General features: G+C 50.5%; 1 protein-coding gene across 1 annotated transcript in view; it reads right to left on the bottom strand.

The window, feature by feature from the left end:
• LOC127019618 (chromatin remodeling regulator CECR2) overlaps positions 1-17915 on the bottom strand; it is a 98548-nt gene extending 80633 nt beyond the window's left edge. Inside the window, 1 exon segment of the mRNA XM_050901764.1 lies at positions 17845-17915. The gene's annotated coding sequence lies outside the window, so the exon portion shown is untranslated.
• Positions 17916-22980: the final 5065 nt, after the last annotated feature.

Here is a 22980-nt window from a genome sequence, read left to right on the forward strand (position 1 = left end):
CAAGCATTTGGGGATGGATGCATGTGTCTATATGAATGCTGAGGTCCACACGAAGGTATGGTTGAGTAATGTTCAACACACCTTGGACCTTGTGATGGAAGGAGGCAGCATTAATGTACCCAGGCTAAAATGAACCTGTCTCCAAGCTGCAGCAGGTGCCACTCCCCATCCCGCTTCTTATTGCGTCTGGGGAAAAGTAGAAAAATAAATCAGGGAAATCAGGACGGTTCCTTACTTCCCAGCTATAGGAGACAGGGCAGCAGAGGAGAGGATTCCTCCTGTTCGGTTGCAGAGGAGCAAGCCACTCTTTTGGTGCCACAGGTCAGACCTCGTGCACCTTGCCAACAGGGGGAGGAATGGAGACTCTCGCTTGCCCTCTCTCTGGGCAGGAGTCCCAGACTACAAGTAAGAGGTTCTATTTGGCAGCTGGGTATTTGTCCTACAGGAGGGCTCTGCCCTAGATAATGTCAAGCATCTGCCTGTTAAGCAGGAAACATCACAGAAGAAAACGTCACCCAAGTACATTTGTTCCTCTGCTCCTAAGGAACCCAGAAACATCCCCATGCAGTTCAGCATCTCGTACCCATCCCCTGCTCCTCATCCTGCCCCTGCCAAGCTACCAGGCTAGGCCAGGACTCACACGCAATGTGATAACTTTTGTGCAGTACCCCCAGCTAACTCCTCAACATCCAGGCACATCCTCTTAGCTCAAGTGTGTATAGCTCTGCTAATTTTTTTTGGGTGGCAGTGGGGAAATAAGCACTCAAAAAAAGAGATGGGGAAGTTGCAGAGTCCCTGCCATTTGTTTACCTCAGACACAACTTCAAGCACTGCTGTAATTGTCTAGAAATCAAACAAGTGGTTGATAGCACCAATTAACACCTTCCAGCATAACAATACCTTCATCTCATCTCTCCCCATTCTCTCAACAGCTTAACATATTGGCACCCTGAATGACTTCTCTCCCAGACAGCAGACAAACAGTAATGTGGAGGGGAGTGAGGAATGAAGGTGTACACAGTGCCCTAGCATGAGAAGAGAGGCAGCACAAAGTACTAGCAGTTATAAAATCTTATATTAGAATAAAAAATTGGGACTTGACTTGAGACAGCCAAGAAGGTGAAACTAGTCTAGAGAAATATTTTTTACTCAGACTCAAAACACTTTTTGTTAATAGCTGCATGCTGAGAAGGTTTTTTAGACTGACCTTTCACCAAAGAATACAGTGCCCTCTTCGCACGGGGGGGGAAAGCCATATGAGCAATTTAATCAAACTGGGGGAAGATTTAAAAAAAAAAAAATCTTCAAATTTTCTTCAGAATAAAGAAACAATAAAGACAAATAGGTTCTTATGCTTAAGTTACCTCTTTAAGCTTCTTGTGTAAACATAAGTTTGCAAGCTCAACCACATGCAAGTCTTGCATTACTGGAGCACGTAAGACTGTTCCTATAGCAGTCCATATTCAGAGTACAGATTGGGTACCACACGGAGCAGCAGTCAGCTCTAGTTGACAAACAGGGGATATCCCAAAGAGAAACCTTTGGTTTCAGATGAGACACTGCTTTCCGTGATTACAGCATAAATCTGGAGTACATCAAATTGAACCCACTGGACTTGCTCCAAATTTACACTGCTGTGACTGAATACAGCATTATGCCTGACAGGGAGAGGAAAGGGGCAAAGGCTTCCGTTTTATTCAATACACTGTTTTATTAAAGTAATAGGACTGTGGATGTGAGATTCCCAAGACTAAAGCAAAGGCAAGTTTGTGGACAGACAACATCTATTAGATCAGCAGCTACAACCAGAAAAAACGAACAGCTTCTGGATTCAGAGCTGTTTTGTTTGGTTTCCCACCCCCCACCCCCCAGAACTTGTGCTACCATTTAAAACAATAGAAAAATTATCCTTGCCTGAAAAGAAGGCTAATTACCCTTCACGGTGACACTGCCCGTTTACCTTAAGATTCAGCTGGAGGGGTAGCTGCAGCTTGGGCACATTCCCAACAGGGAGAAGCCTCAGGCTTTGCTTCTCACCAGAGCCTGGAAAGGATGGCTGCTGGGAAAGGAGCAGTACTCCCAAACCGGCTAAGCCAGGCCGCCTTCCACCACAGCCCAAGGGCCTTCGCCTCCAACATTGAAATGCTAATCTGATTTTGTAAACCCATAAACAAAAACAAAGAGGAGGACACAAGAGGTAAAAAGCCTCTCTGAACTCCATCCCCAAACTGAATCTCCAGCATTCAGGCTCTGTCCTACCGAGCATGATTTTAGCCACAGAAGTGGGTTCCACAAGCTCTGATATCAAAATTGCTGGCAGGCAGCATCTTTATGGTCAGATGCATTTAAATGGCCACTTCTACCACACACTAGAATGTCTTTTGTTTCAGAAATCTCCTCAGAAAACAGCTTTTTACTGCAACAACAGGCCAGGCATAGACCTGCTAGCCTTACTTATTGCCCTTTTACAACAGGACACCATCAAATATTAATATTACTAAAACCTAACTGGCTTCTGCAGCTGGGCTCAAGCTTGACCCTGCATGTGCCAAACGCACTTTCCCTGCCTCCCCCAAACCCACACTTTTAAGACCTATGCCTGCCCACTCGCTCACAAAATGGGGGCAGCACCTTCCCAGGGACCCCGGCTAGGAGTCGGAGGTGGGTACCATAGCTCTAGGTCTGCCACAGGATGGCGTGGGGCATGTAGGAAGAACAGCAAAGGTCAGCTGGTGGGGAGAACGGTCCGATGGCTTCCCTTGGAAGCAGAGACGCTACATCTCAGGGATCAATAGGGACACGCGATCGATCCCAAGGCTTGCTGGCCCTTCTCTCTGCTTACTCTGCTCTTCTTTCAAACCCTGTCAGCATACCCACATCTGTAGAGAGTCAACATGGGGGATCATCTCTCACCAGCAAATGCTCCCTACCAGAGGGAGCACTGCAACCATCTAATTACCCTGAAAGCTGCCCTTTTGTTTCCCATCCTCCCTGTTTTCTTCTGTCTCCTGACCTGTTTTCACAGGCATTTCGGGCTGCCTGTCATGTGGAAGCCAGATTTTAAAGACAAAGCACTGGCTCAGATATTTATCCCTCCGCTGAGGATCAGCTGACTCTGACGGCACTGCTGCTACCACTGATCTTCAGGGGAGAAGAGGACAGATCCAGCAACACGCACCATGGGTAAGGGGAAAGCCGTTCTGCATGCTGCGAACAGAGGAGTGGCAATTCCTTACCGGGGTAGCTGAAGCCAGCCGTGGTTAACTTAGGCCAGAAGGTCCAAGGGCTCTTCTCTGCCAAGTTTAGTCTTGGATGACAGTGAAATGTGCTTAATTTGACAGTTTCATTTTAACATGTATGGGCAAAGTCTAGAAGGATACGGTGGCAGCAGCAAGGGAACAGAGTTGGATTATTATAAGGTAGCTTTCCTGTTGCCTCAGCCCAGTGCTCAGTACTAAAAATGGATACAAAAAAATTATAGATGCTGACTCTTCACCCTAGCAATGAAATAATCGAACACGGAGTGTCTTCAACACAATAACAATATTCTCACAGGCTACAAAAATTAGACTTTCACTATAAATTTCAAACTCTGTGCCACACCTCTAGCATTACAGAAGCTGAAAGCTTGGGCACAGCATTAGGGCTGGAAAATGTGAGGCTGCAAAACACAGGGAAACTTTCTGCTTATTACTCTCTTCACTTTTTTTTAAAATCTATAATAAAGGAAAGTTATGGCACTGATATGACTTCTGTGTCCTCCTCAAACTGTAGGAATTACACTTGTATTCCTGTGAGCATGTGCAAAATGCAGTTCCTCAAGCAGCCACTGAAGCAGTAGAGAGAAATAAGTGGTCAACAAGTTTACTTAGTGGAATCCTGTCAAACACACGGAGATGTCCTGGCTTGTTTGGGGCTGTGTGCCAGTAGGGACCGGGAAGAAGAACACTTCAAAGGTACATGAGAACATCTTCTGATCTCCACTTGACTGTTTCTCCTGAAGAACTGTGACGTACATCTTTCTTTGATAATGCTTTGCTCTTCATTAGGTGATACAAAGGCATCATCTGGTTTACAATGCATGCCTGGGCACCAACTTCCATAAGCCCAGTGCATTCTCTAGGCTATTTGGGGACAAGATTTGTTGGTAGAGCATTGCCAGACATACTGATCACCTACCAGGTAGGCCAAACGCCAGCTAAACTGGAGGGTATGACAGTGTGTCGTCTTCTCCTCTCCAGGCTCTTGATAAGAAATGACCACCTTGGCGATCCAGCACCGGCCATTTGCAACTATCACCCCCGTCTGTTCACAGTCCCCATGTTGGGGAAGCTGCCCTCTCCATTTCACACAAGCACACCCCAGGCACGCAGGGCAGTGAAGGGTTAATTTAATTAGTTCTCTGTGTGCTCAAAGAATTACAGGCAACTTCATTTAATTATTAAGTAGCCAATCAGGTAATCTCTGTATCTGATTAGCACGCTAATGAAATAATGTCTTCCAGTTCAAAGCTGTCATTCCAATCAGGAGACAGCCCTTCAGCTAGAAGGAAAAGCTGGCCAGGTTTCCATGGGCTCAAGGCTTTGGATTTGGAGAGAGGATGGGAGCAGGGAGTAGAAACCTTTCCGCCTTCCCTCTTGTTGTCTGCCTCTGCACAGAACAGCATGGCTCCCCCTTCCAGACGGGTGGACGCATTGGTTCCAGAGAGGCTCCCTGATGCTCCAGGCAGGCGTCCTGTGTCACCACCACCTCGCGTCCCTTCTCTCGCGCTCCCAGATGCCCAGGAAGACTCCAGTCGACCAGAGCCCAGAGAGTGCCAGGCCGTTAGCGTATCGCCTAGGCACTGCCAACTGAGAGATCTGCTAAATATGTGGGGCATGACTCTGCTATGGTCCACATGGGAGAAGAGTCACACAGCAAAGCCATTATAGCACTAAGAGGAAGCCAGAAACCCTCCTCCCTCCCCCACGCCGCGCTCTGCTCCTGTGTCATATGCAGTTATTTCCAGCCTGGGGAAAAGTGCAAGGCGGCAGCTGTCACACGAGGCAAGGACTTGCCCCTTTTAAACAGGGATTTCAGGACTAAATGACCCATTACAATTAACACAGCTGCAAGAACTGGGACACTTCCACACAGCCCAAGAGGGGCTTTGCGAGTGGGGGAGGAAAGGAGGAGACAAGCAGAGGGTTAGGATCGTACTTCCAAGACCTGGCGTGGAGTCTCCCACCCCTCCACTTTTCAAGTATTAGCTCAGCTGTCCTCTTCCAACTGCTACCACTCAGCCTAAGCTCAGCGAGGCAGCCAAGCCAGGGTGTGCAGCCCAGCCCAAGCCCGCCACACCACCTACTCCATTGGCCCCTTACTTGCACAACCGCTCCTGCTCAGACCCAGCTCAGAAACTCCCTTTCCCAAAGAGCAGCGCCGGCTACTTTACTGCACAGCAGCAGCACGGCTGCTTTTTGCCTAGCTGCGCACATGCTAACTTTTAATTAGCTAGCCCAGGTTTATCAGGAGAGCTGCAGCAGGATGTGGTTCAGCACGACCGAACCATCCCAGCGTTTATCCGAGGAGCCCGACAGATGTTGCTGTCCACGCTCAAGCCTGTGCTGCTGCATCTGTACTTCTGGACGTCCTCTACTGCCGGTTTAAATGCTAACTCAGCTCCAATTGCCACAGCTGCCAGCGTGCCTTTGCACCACAGGGCAGGCATTCCCATTTCTGAGTGCTAGATCACCTTCCTGGTGACACTTACACTCTCCTGGTGCATTTCCCAGGAAAAGAGCAGAGCCTCCAGGATGCTCACACCAAACAGCACTAGTTTTGTTTAAGTCACCACGCTGAAAACGAATACAGAGAGAATCCCAAGAGGAAGCAGAAAAATTGCGAGCAGTCCCCAGCCGGCCAGCCAGCCAGCTGGCTTTCTATGAGAACGCTTAAGTGTTGACACTTTTTGTTGACCCTTTTTTTCCCTAAGCATATCCCATGAACAAGAAACAGCGCTGCTGAGAGGGAAGACATATCTCCCTCTCTTCTCTCTGCTGACTACAGCCATTCCAAATGAAGGAAACCGGTTAGATCAAGAAATTCAGGCTTGGACAGCACAATGAAGCATCCACTAATAATCAATCCCTTCACAGCAGCCTTCCTGCCAACTGGCTACAGACTAGGCAATAATTATAAATTGTAGTTACTCCTCCAAGGAAAAACAACACAACATCATATGGCGGTCCATGTTCATCCTTTAATTCTGAAACCAGTCCCGCTTACAAAAAAAGACAAGTCTTTCTAACCGCCTGTCCTGAAAAAAATTCAGCCCTGAAATCCAAAGCTGGGTTCATCCCAGCTTGTGCTTCAGCAGTCACAAAAAAACCCCAAAAGTGCTAAAACTTCTGTCATTAAAGGTAGCAGAAAATTCTAAAAATGCCGAGGGGGTGAGTTTATTGCCTACCAAGATACTATTGTCACCCCCCGTATTTCTGGCATCCCGCTACCTCAGGAAGCACATACAGGAGAACCTGCCACAGCAGAGCTGCCCCAACACTTATTAACCAGCACGCAGATGCAATTCGAGCCTGACTTAAGCCCAAGCGACTGAAGCAGCCACCTGGGGACCCGCATTCCTTGACAGCCCCGCTGCCCTGCACATTCCAGCCCCCTCATCCCCCAGCCCTGAAACCAGGTCAGGGAGGCACAGCATGACCTGATCTCCACCTCTGATAGCACCAAGCCCTGTCCCGTCCCCTCTTGCCACCCTTGCCACAGTCAGGCCACACGCGCCGCCTCCCCCACCCCACCGAGAAGCACAGAGCAAGGATACAGATACCCAGTCCACGCATGTGAAGGGACTCCCTCTCAATGCCACAGCTATTTGCGGATCAGCCATCATCCAAAACTTCCCAAAATGAGAAAGACCGGGCGTTTGGCAGGTCAGACGCTTACTACTGAGTAGTTTGTTCCACCAAGGGACTTGTAACACCCTCCCAAATTACACATTGCCCTTTACGGGACGCCGCAGCAGCTGGAATCGGCTCCCTTCTCACATTCCTTAATAAGCACTTCCATCAGAGAGCAGGGTGGATGCAGGGCATCAGCTGCAGTTAATCATAACCGAGAGCTGGGCTCCCTTTCCCCATGCTCCGCGGCACTATCTGCAGCCTAAGAATATCCAGCACCACCCGCCCTGCTGGGGCAGGGGGAGTCAAGTGGTCCGAGCTCCCAGGCATTACAGGTCTCCCTGTTACAGGAGGCTTTCACTCTGCCTCCCCCAAGCAGCAGCCTTCAGCAGGGCCCCTTGATAGCCAGTTGAGATCCTACAGATCATGGAAAGATAATCCATTGCACTACTAATGCACTACTGCAGCTGTCCATGGAGAAAATCCCCTTTCAACCAAAAAAACCCCCTCAAGCCCTTTGATCCTCTCCAACACACAATTATCTTAAGGGCAAAACAGTCTTCTGTGCCTCGGCACCTTGTACTGGGCTGAAAGAAAGGAAATCGAGACTGCTATTCCCTGTTTATTCTACATGGCTGCCCTGTCCGACAAGGCAAGCTGCTCCAGCCTCTTCAGCACAGGCAAGCAAATCCTGATGTATAGATACCTGAATTGCTGGGTGACCAGAGCCTAAGGGAAACTTTTTTTGGGGAAAATGGTTTGTTTTTTTAAAAAAGAAAAGCCTGAATTTCTAAGAAAGATAATAAGATCTTGCACTATTTTGGTTTTGCGCAAGACTGTCAGCTACAGTGAAGTTTAACTGATTTCAACTGCATGTTCGGGTCTGACTTTGGAAGGAACAATTTAAAGGATCACCATCAGCTTCAATTTAAACTACTTCTAACTAGAATGTTAACTTAAAAAAAAAAAGAAATACAGCAAGCTTTGATATAGTACCAAAAACCAACCTCCAAAACCCTTTTACAGAGGCTGATAAGGGTTCTTCCCCAGGTGTCCCCCTTGCTGCATGACCTCTTGTTACCTGTGCAGTCTCACTCCACCTGCTACCCCGGGCTGCAGTGCGATAAGCATTTCTTTCAGCAGAGGTGTCAGCTATAAAAAGCCCTTCCCCTCCCTGCTGCCTGTTTCCATTCCCGTGCCACTGCTTCAGTCATGCTGGTACAACCCTTTTGTGGGGCTGTGGAGGGAGCCGGCTGGGGGAACCACTCCTGGTTAGACGTAGCTCACTTAAAGAAAAAAGTGTTGCGGTTTTTAATCCGGGTGAGCAGTTTTACTGCCATCCGTGACGGGTGGCAGGAGCTGCCGTGGGAAGGTGGCTTGAGAATTGATGTCCTCAGGTTCCACCAGACACTGCTCATGAGTCCACACTAACAACACAGGGAAAATGGCCACGTGATGTCAAACTCTCCACTGAAGAATACAAAAATAGGAAAGAAAAAAAAAAGCCACTTCTCTAATGCCCTGAAATCCTATTAATTTCAGAGGTACTCACAACTGCACTTTATACAAGGATTTTTAGAAAACTCATCCAAAAACCCCAACAATGTATTACTCCTTGTGCACATTTCTCCATCAATCACCCATTAATAAGTTTTGAATTCTTGGCTGACTCAACCAAAAGCAACAGGAGTGCTGGAGTCTTGGACACGCAGTTTCTATAGAGTGCTCACCATACTTGGCCCCTGCAATCATCCCAAACATGTTTACATGCCAATGCACACATGTGGCCTGCGAGCTGCATGGGAAAAGACATCATCTTTGCGAGAGGAAGATGCAAAATAGAGGAAAAGTGAGAAGTAAAGAGAACTGCTGAGAAATCTCAGACACAGGGACGTGAAGGGCTGCCATCCTCCATGTTCAGACTGGGAACCCTTCTGAAACCAGGACTCACTTCTACTTGCAAGTAAAATGTAGTTTGCATTTGAAAATGCATTTCACTTTTACAGAGCGCCCTTAATGTGACTTATTCAGAGGTCACGAAGCAACTTATGTGCCGGGCCAGTAAGGGTTAGGCCTAAGTGAGGTCTTAAAATACCACAGGAAAGCACAGAAGGGGTCTTGCTTGCTGGGGTTTTTTCCTTGCTTATTTTTCAGCATTTGAACCTTCCCAGCACACCAGAAGAGGGAGCCTTTGACTCCTCTCCCATGCTCATCATTTGTTTTATATTAGCAACAATGATAAGCTCTATTAAGAGTCAAGCTCTTTAAGTGAACTCTCACCCTTTGCCTCCCAAAACAAACAAAAAATCCAAGCAAGAAAAAAAAAACCACAATCCTCTTTGCCTTGTGTTATGGATATATAAATATTTTTGCTGCCACACAACTACCTGCATACAGGACTCACCAGAAATGAGAAAACTAGCTCTGCCTTCCAGCCCTTTGGCCGTGCAAAGCTCCAGCCCCTTTGCAGCAGGCTCAGCTGGAGAGAAAGAGCCAGAGCATTAACGGCTTTACCAAAGCAGAGGAAAAAGACCCTCCAGAGCTCCTTTTACATCACCAGCCCCAGCAATCGGAACTAAACTAAGGCTAGAGTTTCAAGAGCCACGGTGAATTGACCCGGCAGCTTGCAGCCACCAAAAGCACGAGGTCCTGCTCCCACCACAGGACTACAACCCCCTCAAAAGCCCGGGCAGGACCTAGCGAGCAGCTGGGCCGGTGCCGGGGAAGGGGCAGACCACAGAGTCAGAAGCACGGCCGGGGCGAGGGCTTGAAAGGGAGCGAGATCTTCCTTCTGGCAGCCGGCAGCCCCCAAAACCAAAGCTTCAGGTTTCACTGCTCCCTCAGCAGCACATGTGCCCTCCTTCCCACCAGGCTGAACATGCCAGCTCAACCACACCAATGTAAAAACCAACAAAGATTTCCCCCCCACACCCCCCTGTTGCTGAACTAAGCTACATTAACAGGGAAGAGCTGAAGTAAGTATATCTAGGATGAAGAGCTTGTACCGCTTAGATCAGTCCCAAAACTACATTAAACTGGTGGCCTGGCTCAGGGCAGAGGTGGCCTGAGGACTATTTCACCCCTCATGTTTCAAATCGTTTGGTATTAACTTTATATACTGCCTTCTCCAGCCAGCCCTCAGCAGCCCTACCCTGGATGATGCTAGCAGCTTTGGTTTTTTCAGTGGAAAGCCGGTGTTTTAGCTAGGCATCTACAGGATGTAAAGAGTTCATCAAGAAGTTGAGCCAGCTCTGAAAGGAGTTGCTACGTTGGGCTGTGAGGCCACCTCAGAGCAAAGCAAAGACCTTGACTGCCACCAGCCCGTAGTGTCAAGTTATTCCCCTGTCCCCAGTAAAGGCAAACTTAAAATCCCCCCAAAAAGCAGAAAAACCTGTATTCTGGCAGTAAGCAAATTACACTAGGACCACTTTTCCCCATCAGCTGTTTTCTGTGCCCCACACAAAAGGCCGCAAACCCCTCCTAATTGCAGGAGCCCTCCACCTAACAGACCCTGCTCTCGGGGCCCTCCTCCCCAGGAACTGGGGGAGAACTGGGGCACAATAGGAAGGAGAGCAGCTAAAGGGAATAGATCTGTTAAATTAACACATTTTCTGTCAACCAAATCAGCTGCCCCTAGTGCTATTGTTGGTGAAACAATGGAGACCCCAGGAATGGGCACCCATTAAAAGGAACAAGCCTGCTGAAAGGATACACTCTGAGGCACAGCCTTGTGTGTTTAACAGGATTCTCTACTGTAAGGAAGGAGGAATCACTAGGCTGCATTGTTCCCACCACTACAGCAGATGCTGTTGCTTCTGGTAACGAACAGGGGGGGGAAAAAAAAATAATAATTTTCATACCTACCTACAATAAGGTTTACGCGACAAACTTCTAATTCGGGAACTTTTAACTCCCTGGCTGTAGTCATTTCTGCCTATAGCCCTTTTCTTGAGGAGATTTTTGCCTGAAAGAAGTCTATGAAAGCATCCATTGCCATTACAAAAGTTAATTCTTCACCCTTCATGCAGGCACTTAACAGATGCCAGGGGCAGAATGGCACAGCTATGCCGGCATTATTCGCGGGGAGAGAAAGACGCAGTTAAGCAGGTCTACATATAAAGCTGCAACACTTTAACGGTGTTACTTTTAGCTGGTTTGGTTAGAGCAAATTCCAAAAGGAACAAACTTTTGAGGCCTAATTTAGATGCGCTATGCAGAGGTTTACATCAGCTGCACTGAATTGGTACGGGTTTGTGGTAGTCGAGTCTTTGTAAACAAAGCAAACTGCGAAGTCATATTTAAGCTACTACACAGAGCGTCTTTTTTTTTCCTAGCGGGGAACGACTTGCACTAGATTATCTTAAATTGTTTTTTAAACAAGTTCAGCTTAAACCATTAAACTTGTGGGTGCACAAACACATCAGCTAATACCAGACGTGATTTTCAGAGTCAGCTGCGCTAGCGGAAGAGGCAATTGCCTCCAACTACTAACACCAGAGAAAAGCTGTAATATCAACCTCCATGTACTCCATTCAAATCTCCAAAATTCTCACTGCGTTCCTCTTTCTCTTCTGCCTTCAACTGCTACAGTCACTCCCCAACTCCCCTGTCACCTAACTCAGGTCCATTCAAAATGTTGCTGTCAAAATAACCTTCCTCATCCATTGTTCAGACACCCTTTGGCTGCGTGCAGTCACTTCTTGTTTCTTTTCATAGGCTTAAGATAATGTTTTAACTCACATATCAGCCTCCTGAACTACCTATTCCTTCTTTTTGTATCCAGTTACACTAGAGTCTCATTATATAAAATGTAAACACTTGTTAAAAAGTTTAAGATCTACAGTTGGGAAAGATGTGACTTGCATTTGAAATGGAAACTGATATAATGCTTTCCAATTTGCAGACCACTTGAAACAACAGCTCCGAGAAGTATCTCTCTGCCTCCCCCTCCATTAATCTCAATGAACTCTAGAGCCCAATACCGACATGTAGAGTGTTAATGATTCTATTATGAACAGAATAACTAAGGCAGCAACAGTGAAGACCAGCAAAGTAAGAACTGCTGCTGGAACAGACACGGGGAGAGGGATAGGGCACTGCTGAAGCAACAAAACGAAACAGTGGATGGGACAGGTAGAAAGAACAATAAAAACAATACTAACCCTCCATTGCATTCTTGTTTTTTAAACTTGATTTTCAAACATCAAATACCCAGCCTGCACCCTCCGCTCCGATGAAGCCGACGCTGCCCGGGGGAAGCAGAGCCACCATGGAGTGACTGTGGTATATAACCTGAATTCATACACTGGTCCATAAATGGGTCTCTCCACACAATGGGACTGACACTTCTTCTTTTCAGTATGTTTGAAGTCCATCATTTTTTCCAGTCCTGTCTACTCACGTACAGCGCCTCTCCCTGCACTGCCAATTACTCTTTCCTCAGACAATTTGCTTTTTCTAAAGCCAGGCGCTTTGCACGAGAGTGAAGTTTTAGTGAGCAGATCTATTGTTCGCTCTCGTTTCAGACGGTCAGTGCCCATTCCCTTCCACTTTAACGTTGCCTACCGCCAACAGGCAAATGGCAAGAGGGACGGACATCCTAATGCCTGAACTATTCTACTGAAAAAAGGCATTTGAACTAGCTCAGACATACCCTCTATGAGTAGAGCTGACCTACATGAATTTACTGACATTTTGGTCAGCTTGCTGCACCTACTTGTCGCATTGATCTTAATTAGATTCTAAATTCTACTGATCGGAAACTACCTGGCCATCTCAGCTATCATACAACACAACGAGGTATCAGTAGATGCTGTACATGCTACTGTAATACAAATACTAATGCAGTACTAGACCAGAATAGCTATAGAGGGGGGAAGGCTTAGCACTCAGGTACTGTACCACACTGCCTGTGCAATTAACTCCATACAAACCACTGACAGAACAGGAAGGTTGTGCCATTTTGGTGTCATGGATCACAAGGGACCCACCCAGAGGGCACAGAGCAACGGGCTCTGAGGAGAAATTTTAGCAGGACCTAATATGACAGGACAGTGGAGGTTCAAAGCATATTTGGCCATTCCGTCCTCACTAGGAAAAACACGTTTTTCAAAGTATTAGAATTCTAACGCTCCTGGAGTTTAACACATTAACAAATATTTTTGCTTTTAAAGCTCTACCTGATTTGCACAGATAGAACAACCTCCTGTTCTTTGCTCTCTCCTTCACACAGCCACAGCACAGCTCTCCCTCTCTCCACACTCTTCCTCCTCCTGGGGGACCCACGGGAGCAGTAGCAGCCACTGGTTTGTAACAGCCACATAATATTCCTGACAGAAAGAGCCTGTTCAAGAACCAACATGGCAGATACCGCACTACAGGAGGAAAAAGGTGGGCAAGAGCAGCAGTGCCCTGTCTGTGTGTGGATGGAACGTACCTAAAACCAGAGCCAGAGCCCGAAGTGCTAGGAAGGGGCAAGAGGCGAGGAAAAGCATCTTAAAGCTGTAGTGAAGTTAACAGCAGAGGCAATTTGCCCAAAGGCGCTTTTAAAAACCACAGGAAAAGATTTATGTTTTCCCTGTGTGATGTGGCTTTTCCCCCTTTTCCAAATAAACTAAGTTAACAACAATGTTTTGACTATTTTCAAGCACGTTCTGGAAAGTCACCTCCCCTCGACCTACCCAGGCAGAAGTTCCTAAATGTTTTAGTCCACAGCTCCTGGGAGCACATGCCAAAGAGCTGGGTGGCCGCGCCACACTGGCTTCTGTCCAGTGTTTTCAAGTTGTGCTGAAATACGGTTGAAAACGTTAAATATTCTCCTAATATTTTCGATGCAAACAATCCTTACAGCTGCCAGGAGGATATTTCAGTTGCAGAGGGGAGGGCACATGGCCAAGAGACACTTTGTCACGAGAGGTGTCCCACATCACAGTCCGGTCTTGAAGAGGGAAACAAATCACTCCCTATCATCGCCTGCACTAACTTGACCATGGAAAGCATCCTTTCTGTCCATCAAGGCAATGCCTACCAAAAAAATTATGTGCCCCGTACAGCCAGACCTCCTTCTGCTGGAGTACTGTTAGAGTAGGTAAAGGACAAAACCACTCAATGCAGATTTTACAAACCACCGAGAAAGAAGCCACAACAACCAAACCAACGCAACTAATAGCCCATTTTTGTAGTGCCATGAAAGTTTTGTACAGCAGATGGCCGACAAGGCAGCCATTTAAAAGGGGAGGAGGAAAAAAAAAAAAACAACCCACCCCAGAAGGCAGAAGTGCTCTCTGCTGTCCTCAGAGATCCACGTAAAAACACGGCATGAAGCCCAACGCGTCCTGGAGCACCCGCTCCTGGCCCACTGAACTTTTGACCCGCTGGCGGTAGCTGAACCCCTCCTGAGTCCATCACCGGGTGATGCTACGGCGGAGATTTGAAAAGAGGAGCCCTGCGCCTCGTCAGGCGCCTGCATCTGCCGGAGCCAGCATGGGGGACGGCTGCGCCCACCCCCTCCCCAAACAATGCCCAGGGCCCAGCCTGATGGATGCACTTCTTTCTTTCAGTTTCGGACACCTCTCCCCCGAAGTCTCTGGCTATGCACTGGTCCAGCAAAAAGAAAAACAAAACATCTGCTTCCCAGGTTTCTGACATCCAGCTGCTGACGGCAGCCCCGCATCTGGAAGCTTCACTTTCTTTTGGGCCAATAAGTAGAGGGCAAAAGGTTTGCATTTAAAAAGAAAAAAAAAAAAAAAAAAAAAAGAGCTCCGTGCTGCCTCCCTGTACTGAAGCCCCCAAACTTCTCAAATACCATCAGCAAATCTGCTCGGCACAGGAGGGATGGGTCCAGATGGCCTATCATTACAGAGCCTTCCAGCTAGCTATGGGCAGACCCACCAGAAGAAAAAAAATCGGTGGGGGGGGGGGGAAGAGGAAACAAAAGATAACTACAGCTTTAAAGAAACAACACCAAAAACATATTGGAAGATCAAGTTTTGTCTGGTTTGGAGACTGCAGAGACTGTAGCAGTGAAACCTTAACCTCACCGCCTGCTAAAATCGGAGGGAGGGAGAGAGCAGGGGATATTTGTTACAAGCAGAATTAAGGTTTGTTTAAAAGTTTCACTTTTTGTAACAACATTGTAAGAGTTTAGCACCAAACTCCTCGCTGAAGATACACTAGTATCAGAAAAAGGGGCGGGGGGGGGGGGGAAGCCACCAACCAGGATTTAACTGGAGAGGAGCTCAGCCCAGCCTTCCTAGGAAGAACAGAATATCCTCCAAGAGCTGACTGCATCCAGAGTAAGGTCATCCCTTAGAGATACTGGGCAGAGTCGGACAAACATCTGCTGTGAAGCTCAAGGAGTTTGAGCATGACCGACTTCCAGCTGAAACCCTCTGAGCCCGAGACCTCCATTTCTGCTTCCACACACAAGAAAACAGGTTCACTCAAACCACCTGTTTTATTTTGCATCCAAATGGACCAGGGCACTCACCCTTGGGTTACCCACGAGGAGCATTAACTTTTGAGGGAAGGGGCAGTAATTTCTCAAACAGCTAGCATTCGGCCACAAGCACACCTCCGCACAATAACCAAAGCTAAAGCAAGAAAATGTCATTTGTAGATAAGCAGAGTTTCAATTTTTGATGGCTGGCTTGGGTTTTATTTCCCCCTAATATTTGCCTCAAGTCCTAGCATTTCCCCAAACCCCTAGAATGGCCACCTCCGTTTTATTCAGACACCCCTGAAACTCAAAGCCCGTCTCAGAGGCAAGTGAGACAGCCAGAACAGGCACCGCCATTCCCAGGTCCAAAACCAAGGGGCGAGCCTTCTTTAGGCAGCCAAATAAAGTACAAACCAAAAATCACACAGAGCGGTACTCTTAGAAAAAAGTGTAAGTCCCATTGCTGGCCATCGGTTTCACACCATGAACTGTTTGGGCAAGCTCTTTGCGCAAAGCGCTGCTCCCAGGTATCCCTGAAACCAGTGGTGAGACTGGAACAGCTACGCCAGGCACGGGGTAACAAGATGGTGAACTTCAAGGAACAGCAAGTTTTGAAACCGCCCGCGCTGGGCTGCTCACACCATGCTGGGGAAGGAGATTTACTCTGTGTGCCCGAAGACGCCGAGTTCTGACAGCCGCATCCATCCTCTTGCAGCATCCCGACTTTAACCGCTATTTCCACCGTCCCTCGGACAAACGCCATCCTTTAAAACCCGTTTCTGCCAAACACTGCAGGCCGTCGACACGCACAGAGGATTTTGGCGACGTTTTCGGTGGGCTGCTTCTGCTCTGCAACACCCCCAGCACCAACCCGCATGCACTCCTCATCCCGGGCATCCCCCCAAAAAAGCAAGTTAATTTGTTCCAAGTGATGTTAACTCCCCCACCCTAAGCGTGCTCCGGGAACCCAAGGGGAGCCCACATTTACTTCATTTGTGAAGCAAGCCAGATGCTAATTGCCTCCAAAGGTGAAAGGCTAGTGCCTTGGCCCTTTTATCATTGGAAATTCAGGTTCCTTCAAGACTTTGCGCTGCTGGGCCCGGAGAGCCTCCCCCTTTAATGGTTTGGCATCAATAGGAGGGGGAGGGGAGTTCCCTTTCGCAAGAAGTTGCATCATTGAGAGACCTTATCCCCTTTCAAGATTTCGCACCGCATAAGGGATTCCCCCTCTTCAGAAATTCACATCCTGCTCGAGGAGTTTTGCTCTTTAGGGCTTCGCGCATCCCATTGAACTTTTAAGCATCTTTGGAATTCGCATTCACGGGGCAATTACTGTCTTTAAAAAACACACGCCACCACGTTATTCACCCGGTTTATTGCCAACGCGCTGGCAAGAATAGCTTTTCACAGCAAGCACAAAAGATTTCCTACCAGGACACACTTTGTTTGTAACATTTGTGGCCAGAGCACAAAATATTTACGGAACATTAGCCACGCACACGAAAATAAGAATTAAAAAAAAAAACAACAAACCAACCAAACACAAAACCACACACACAAGAAAGTTACAGAGGAATAATGGGTAAAAAGGTTCGAAAGCCGAGAGTTTTCCCTACGCGGGGGACAGCGGCGGTGGCGAAGGCACCGCCGCTCCGCCGGAGCCTCCGCGGAGCCGCACAATGAGCGGCGCGGTGCCCCGCGGAGCAGCCCGGCCTCGCCGGGGCTTGCTGGGATGCGGGAGAAAGGCTGCACCTCCCGCCGCCCGGCTCGGCGGAGACCCTCCGCGCCCCCCCACCCCACCCCGCAGCGGCACCGGCCAGGTGGGGACCTCCTTCCTCCTCCCTCCCCTCCAACAAAAGGGACCAACTTGGGCACAGGCTGAGCGGGCTGAGGAGCACACCCCCCCCCCCCCCCCCAACAACAGCCGCGGGTACCCCCGGGGGAGGTGGGGGGGTTACCGGGCCGGGCCCGCCTCTCGCCGCCACCATTTTGGGCACGGGGGACCCACCGCCGGCTCCGTGCCGAGTCCGTCCCCCCCCGCCACCTTTGTGTGCGGACACCGGCCCGGCGGAACAATGCGGCCCGGCGGCGGCCGGCCCCGCTCCGCCCGCGGCTGCCCCCGCCGTGCGCCCCGCCGGGTCCGGAGCCGGGGGAAGGGGGGGGGGGGGGTCCTGCCCGCCGCCGCCCACCGGCGCCCCGGGACGGGCGCACCGAAAGTTTTCGAGCGCGCCCGGGAGGGACGGGGAAGTTGTTGCATCTGCCGCAAGCGGAGGGGAGACCCCGCGCTGCATCACGCCGGGATCCAGCGGCTCACCGGGGCGGGGGGGGCGCCCACCGCCCCATCGCTCGCCGGCGCGGGGCACGGGGAGCGGCGCGGGGGACCCGCCGGGCAGCGGGAGCACAGCGGGGACGGCGCCGCGGCACGAAAACAGCCCGCGGGCTGGGGCGCGACCGGCCGGCGGCTGTCCGGAGGGGCGCGCACCGGGCGGGGGACGGCGGCCGCGGGGCTCTCACCTCGATCTCGAAGTCGGGCAGGCGGAAGGCGGTGCGGAAGAGGGAGCAGAAGTGCGCGATGGCCGGGACTTCCCACCAGGAGCGGAGCTCGTCCAGCGCCACCGCCGCCTCGGGGCCGCCGGTGCCGGCCACGCCGCCGCCGCCGCCGCCGCAGCCGCCGTCCTCCTCCGGGCACATCTCCCGCGGCCGCCGGCTGCCTGCCTGCCCGCTCGCCCGCCCGCCCGCTCGCTCGCTGCCTCACTCCGCGGGCGGCTGCGTGCCGCCGCCGCCGCCGCTCGGCGCTCCGGCTCCGCCCGCCCCCCGGCGCCACGCCGCTCAGCGGCCGCCCCCCGGCGGCCCCGCGCTGCCCCCTCGCTGCCGCCCGCGCATGGGGCGGCTCGGCGCCGGCGCGGGGGCGCTAGGGCCGGCGGGGGCGCTGCTGCTGCTGCTGCTGCTGCCCCTGCCGCGGGCGGCCGCCGCTGCGCGGGCCCATCCTCCTCCGCCTCCCCGCGCCACCGCCCGCGCCCTGCAGTGCAACCGCCGCGCCGCCGGGAACAGATGGGCCCGGGGCGGAGGGGGGGGACGGGACGGGGGGGACGCGGGAGGGGTGGGGCGGGGTTCCGCGCGGGGTGGGGCGGGGCTCGGGGCGGGAGGGCGAATGGGGAGGCGAGAGCGGGTGGGGGGCGGGGCGGGACGGGCCCGGCGGGGCGGGGCGCAGGGAGTGGACAAAAGGCGTGAGGGCGGGGTGGGCGGGGCCCAGGCGGATGGGGGGGCTGCGCGGCCGTGCACGAGGAGGGGGTGGAGCCGCCGCTCATCACAACAACAGGCCCCCCCGCGCCCGCCCGGCCACGCCTACCGGGGCGGGGCCACCGGGGGTGGGCGGGGCCGGGCGCTGCGGCGGTGGCCGTTGTGCCCTCGCACGCGGCGGTTCCCCTGTCCCCCTCCCTGCCTGCGGGGGAGGGGAGGGGAAGGGGCGCCCCGGCCTCGCCGGGCCGGTGCCCGCCCGCTCCCCCGCCGGAGCGAGGCGACCGGACGAAGTGCCCGGGGCTGAGCCCCTCGGGGAGGTCTCGGAGAGCGACCCTGCCGACCGGGGAGCCTCTGCCCCCCGCCTGCGGCCTGCCCCTCGCCTCAGGGGTCACCCGCCTCTGCCCGTCGCCTCAGCCCTCGCCTCGGGCCTCGCTGGCGTCCGGCCTCAGCCCCTTCCCTCAGCCCGGGTGGATCTACTGCTCGGGTCCCCAAGGCACTTGGGGCTGGCCGTCGAGCTGCCCGGGACAGTGCCTCAGCCCCGGTGCCAGGCCTGCGTCCCCTAGCCCAGGCCCTCTGGCTGGTCACCAGGGGTGGCTGCGGCTGCTTGGTGTGGTGGCAGCTGGGGCTGGCTCCTGGGTGCAGCGAAGGGGAAACCCTCCAGGATTTCTGTTCTCGCTTTATGTTTTTGAGTGAGGGAGCCTGAGCAGCACTTCTTGTTCTCCACATGCTGCTGCGGCTGCCACGGGGAGCCAGACACCCTCCTCTGCCCTGGGGCACTTTAATGTCTCACCCGTGCACCCAGTACCTCCATTTCTCCTGGCTCTGAAATGAAGAGGGTAACGCTGCCTTATTTTGAAATCTGTTATGGAACAGCATTCAGCAACAGATAGGTATTACCTTCTTGTGGGACCGCCCTAATGAGACACAGAGCTTCAGTGAAACACCAAGCTGCTATAACTTCGCGTGCTGTCACCGCATCACTTTGCAACTTCTCAGTTTGCCTCCGTAGTCTAACTTCAAAACAGTTGCAAAGTGTCACTGCGCACAGCTGCGCCAGCTTAGGGTCTTACCTCCAGTGAAACCATTGTAAAGCCGATGTTTAACCACAGTTTGGGACTTCCTGCCTTCCACTCCTTCATCTGGCCAGGGCCATTTTTATACCAGTCCTGCTTTTCCTAGCCTTTCCTTTCCTTTATTCGGATAACTTTCTCAGTTTTAGCCTCTCCCCTTCACACCTTACATTCCCTTGCCCTTTCCAGTGCCATCTCCGGCTGGCCAAGGGTGACGGGCTGCTGCTTGTGAACGCGCGAGCTCAGCGCAGGACGGCAGAGTGGAGACGCACAGAGCTCAGGCTGGGGCTGAGGGCGATTAGTCCAGAACCGACTGGACTAATCCCACTGCCTGGTGATCACCAGCGCGGATGCAAGGAAGCAGTGAAATGCCTGAGATGGGGTGGGAGAGGAAGTGGGACCTCCCCTTTCAGGAGCAGCCTGAAGAGCGGCTGGATCAGGCTAAGGGGAAACCACATTGCAGATGTCGTGCTCTGTCTCTGACTTGGAGGCATCAGAGCGGGAAGGGCCAGTGGCGTCAGTCAGCGTCATCGTATTGCTGCTGAGCTAATACCAGCTGATGTAGAGCAGTCTGATTTCAGAGTCTGCAACATCAAGCGTGTACTTTTGAGATTTTCAGGGATTCCTCTCCCTCTTTCCCTTCAAAATGAACTTGGCAGCAGAGAATAAGGTGAAGGCGTAAGCCCTGTGCCGTGCCCTAGGCCATTGTCTAACAGCCTGACCCAGGAAAACTGTGGCCGAGGGTGGGAACAGCTAGTTTAGAGAAGAAACAAATCAAGAGACAGCAGAGTGGCTTGGCAAGAATGAACGAGCTCTAATTTCATTGCCCTTTTTCATATTGCAGGATCACGGGATACCCAGCGAAACTGGAAGGAAGCAAATTTAAAATGCTGCAAGGAGATATTTGTACCGTGTGTAATTAACACATGGCATTTGTTACCATGAGGTTTCATTGAGGCCAGGAGATTAGCAGGATTCAGAAAAGGATTAGACATTTATATAGATACTGAGAACATTCATGGTCACATTAGACAGGATATAAATACATTTTAGAAGGGATATAAACCGTCAGGCTTCAAGGCACAACATAACCACTAACTGACGGCGAGGGACTAGGGAGAAACTTCCCTTGTGGGCAGGTTATTCTATAATTGTCCACTACGGGGTTTCTCGCACCTTTCTTTGAAGTATCAGAGAGCGGCAACTGTTGAAATGAGAAGACTGGATTAGGAGGGCTACTGGGCTGATCTGGTACGGCAACTGCTGTGCTCTTCGGGGGGCTGTGAGGGTCGCTTGAGAAATGGAGTGGCAAAGAGGATAAGATATAAGAGGTAGCATCAGGCCTCCTATATCATTCCTCAGGCGCAGACCTCACTCTCCTTTGCTGTAAATTTCACACCCACAGCACAGATTTCCTAGGCCTTCCCCACAAAGGTTTTTGCCAAAATGTGCACTCTTTAATCAGTTTATTAGTTACCTTTCTGTGTACAGTCTTTGTGTCTGTTTTCCCCAAAAACCTTTTGACTTAGTTAATTTATTATTTGCAGGAGACCAATATGTTATACTGAAACCCTGACTCTGTTTCAAGGCACGATGACTCCGAGACTTGTTCTTGAGCAAGGCAGTATCTGATCTTTCGTGTATTGTATCTGCCTGCACTGGATTAAACCAACTCCAGCTACAATACGGTAACTGCTGAAGAGGAGAGTGCAGGCTAACTTACAGTACTTTGTCAACATACAGGATCACTGTAAAATACCAATAGCTCTGCGTGAGAAGTCTTGGGGTGACAAATCCTCAGACACAGTTTCCTTTGGGCCAGTTACAGAACTCTACAGTATTACTTAATGCCCGATTCTTCCATGGAGCAAACTTTTTGTCCTCTGGCCATGTAAGGGGAGATTATTTTGCATTTCTGTCTTGCTCTATCCCGACATTCCTCCCTGAATTCCTGTAATGTCCAGCCATGGCTTATCTTACTGCTGCATCTTTGCTTGTTCTTGACACTAGGTCAAAGAGCTTTGTAGTATCCCCACTCTCTATCCCACTAAGAATTTTGTGAACTTTAATGAAGACTCCTAATCTCTCTTTTTGTCAGAAGAGCTACGGTCCCAATTTTGCCTAACGTTTTTTTGAATTAATTTGGCTCCCTCTATCGTCCCCATTATTTCTGCTGGACTGTGTTTTCTCTTATATTGTTCTTTTTATGCAAGGATGCTGGGGGCTGCCCACAATCACGTCAGGTTGCTTCACTTTGCTAGATTCTTACACTGTTCTTAAATCACTTCTTTAGATTTATTATTCAAGCACAAAAATCTCTGCTCTCCCACTGCTGTTCAACAGTAGGCAAAGACTTGGTGAATACAATACAGCATTTCCTCTCTTTGATAAATACCTCCGTTCACAAATCTGTGTGCTTCTCTCCTTCCAAGCCGTCTTTGGTTATGAGTTTCCTGTTCATAACTAACAAAATCGAAGGCTGCTCTGACCAGTGTCCTTTCCCAGTATGCTATATTCTTCCTCTCGATCATTTTTTTTTCCTAGGCTATTGGTAAGACTTCACCTACCTACTGATTTTTCAGCTCAATATCCAATCCTGGCTGCTCACTGCCCTCCATACTTACACTCCTCCCCTATCTTCTGTGCTTTTTCTCTTCCTTTCTTCCCAAACTGGCTGTAAGTTGAGTGCTTGTATCATGTAGAGCCACACTGAGAAAGAACTCTGAGGCTGATGGACCAAATCAAAGCCTCATGTTTTTGTTGTTCGAGGTCACCTCTAGATTTCTGAGCTCACTTCCTTGAGAAAAAATGCCAAATTCAGATTGCCAAAAGCAAATAAAAAGGTTGTACAAGATGCAGGGACTGAAAGTCCGCATTCCTGTATGACAAATCATTTCACCTGGAAACAAAAAGAAGGGAGGAATGCTTTCCACTTTCTCCGGAAAGACCTGCAATATGTGCCCATTTGGCAAAGCTTAACTGTAATATTAGGTTAATGACGGGTAGATCTCTTGTAGCCCGCCTCTGAAAGAGAATGGATTACTGACAGTTACAGGTCAGTTCCTCACCAGCTGAAGTGGTATTATCATTAATAAGGATCTCTTTTAAAAAACTCTTAACTTCCTTGCATTTCCACTTCATGGCTTTAAGCTAAACCCCGACTGCCTAAGTTTCGATAAACTAGGTACAGGAGGACCTGCAGTCTTCCCTTGTAAGGGCTCAAAAGCACTTGCAGAAGGACCAGCCAAACCTCAGACTCTGTTCTCACTGGCAGCACATTCTCAGAAGCACGGACGGGGCTTTGGGAGGTTCAGGTTTTCCTAATTCAGGGGAAACAATT

Source organism: Gymnogyps californianus, chromosome 1, assembly GCF_018139145.2.
Source record: "Gymnogyps californianus isolate 813 chromosome 1, ASM1813914v2, whole genome shotgun sequence".
NCBI classification, from domain to species: domain Eukaryota; kingdom Metazoa; phylum Chordata; class Aves; order Accipitriformes; family Cathartidae; genus Gymnogyps; species Gymnogyps californianus.